Below are 2,500 nucleotides of genomic sequence, written 5' to 3'. Positions count from 1 at the left end.
CACTCTAGCAGCTGCAAGTGGATGGAATGAGAGATCGTTGTTGACCACGTACCGGCTCGGCTTGGAACCCACTCTCCGAATCCAGCTGGCCACATTAGATGATACAATGGGTCTGGAGAGATTCATCCAACATTCTCTCCGATGTTCCGATCGTCTCCGTTCCTATCAACAGGACACCATCACCCCCTCGTCTGCACTCCTCCAATCGCCTGAGTCAACAGCCTCTCCAGAACCAGAACCCATGATAATAGAGTCTGGAAGACTGACATCAGCGGAACGACAGAGGAGGCTGACCCGGGGTCTGTGTCTATACTGCGGTGTCAGTGGACACACCCGTATGGAGTGTCCCCTTCGTCCCATTCGGACTTCAGTGAGTGTATTCAGTACGAATATTGAACAATGTAAACCACTTACTACCACCGTACAAATAACTACTGCCTCTATTTCTCTCCTTGTCACAGCCCTCATCGACTCCGGGTCAGCAGGGAACTTCATCTCCCAATCCCTCTGTCGTCAACTCCACCTCCGTACTGAGGCGTCCTCGCATATATACCAGATACAACCGATAACCCAGTGCACTCGATCTTCGACCCGTATCCATCGACAATGCGAAGACATCCTTCTTCAAGTGGGGCTGTTACATCAAGAGAGGATTCAATTTCTGGTTCTGGAGGGTGCAAATATGGACATCATTCTAGGGCGCCCGTGGCTGGTGAAGCACGATCCCATCATCTCTTGGGGCACAGGAGAGATAAAGAAATGGGGATCTGGATGTACACCTACCTGTTTTCCAAATCTCCCTCTTCAAGGTCGGAACCCCATTTCTTTGTTTGCAACATCGGTCGAGAGCCCTCCTGAGAAGCAGTCTATCCACATTCCTAAGGAGTACAGCTCCTTTCATGATGTCTTCTGCCCCAAGAGAGCTTCCCAGCTACCGCCGCATCGGCCATGGGACTGCGCGATCGACCTAGTTCCAGATGCCCAGTTGCCAAGAGGTAGGATCTACCCGCTCTCGCTTCCAGAGAATCAGGCAATGGAAGATTACATAAGGGAGGCTCTGAGTCAGGGGTACATACGTCACTCAAAATCACCAGCCGCCTCAAGCTTCTTCTTTGTGGCCAAGAAGGACGGAGGGCTGCGTCCATGCATCGACTACAGGGTCCTAAATAACGGTACAGTAAAATACCGATATCCCCTTCCTCTGGTACCAGCCGCTTTGGAACAGCTCCGAGAAGCTAAAGTCTTCACTAAATTGGACCTCCGCAGCGCGTATAATCTGATAAGAATACGTGAGGGGGACCAATGGAAGACAGCATTCGTGACCCCTACTGGCCACTATGAATATGAGGTCATGCCTTACGGTCTGGTCAACGCCCCCTCCGTATTCCAAAACTTCATTCATGAAGTCCTCCGGGAGTTTCTTCACCACTTTGTAATAGTGTACATAGATGACATCCTCATTTACTCCCGGAGTGAGGCCGAACATCGCCAACACGTTGCGGAGGTCCTACACACATTGAGAGAACATCACCTCTACCTCAAAGCGGAGAAATGCTCATTCCACCAGAAGTCGATTCATTTCTTGGGATACATCATTGATCAAACCGGTATACGTATGGATGGGAAGAAAATTGAGGCTGTTCTATCCTGGTCAGAACCCACTTCCATTAAGGAGCTCCAGAGGTTTCTTGGGTTTGCTAACTTTTATAGACGGTTTATCAAGGACTACAGCAGGATTACATCACCTCTCACTAATCTCCTCAAGGGTAAACCCAAAGGACTGGAGTGGACCAAAGAAGCAGCCGCAGCCTTCCGCCTTCTTAAGAAGGAGTTCACAAGGGCCCCACTCCTGACTCATCCTGACCCAAATCTTCCTTTCGTGGTGGAAGTGGACGCATCCACCACCGGCGTCGGGGCAGTATTATCTCAACATCATGATACACCGCCCCGACTGCATCCCTGTGCCTATTTCTCTCGGAAGTTGAGCCCGGCGGAGCAGAATTACAGCATAGGAGACAGGGAGCTGCTAGCAATCAAGCTAGCCTTGGAGGAGTGGCGTCACTGGTTGGAGGGAGCCAAACATCCGTTCCAGGTGATCACAGATCACAAAAACCTCCAATATATCAAAGAGGCCAAGAGACTATGTCCACGTCAAGCCAGATGGTCACTTTTCTTCTCACGTTTTGATTTCTCCATTTCCTATCGTCCAGGACCCAAGAATCTAAGAGCAGACGCTCTCTCTCGTTTACACGAGCATCACGATCATGAAGAACTCCCAACGAAGATTCTTCCCGAACACATCTCCATTTGTCCGATCACCTGGAACGCTCCTCCAGTCGTTACCACTCCGGAAGCCCCTGCTCCGCCGGGATGCCCTCCTCATCGGCAGTTCATACCACCTGAACACCGGGTAGATCTGATCCACTCCTTACATACCTCGCTAGGCACTGGACATCCAGGGATCAACAATACTCTCTCGCTAGTATCCCAACGATTCTGG

The sequence above is a fragment of the Danio aesculapii genome, chromosome 4 (assembly GCF_903798145.1).
Source record: "Danio aesculapii chromosome 4, fDanAes4.1, whole genome shotgun sequence".
In the NCBI taxonomy this organism is placed as follows: domain Eukaryota; kingdom Metazoa; phylum Chordata; class Actinopteri; order Cypriniformes; family Danionidae; genus Danio; species Danio aesculapii.
The sequence above is the reverse complement of the archived record's forward strand: the minus strand, read 5'-3'. Positions refer to the sequence as shown.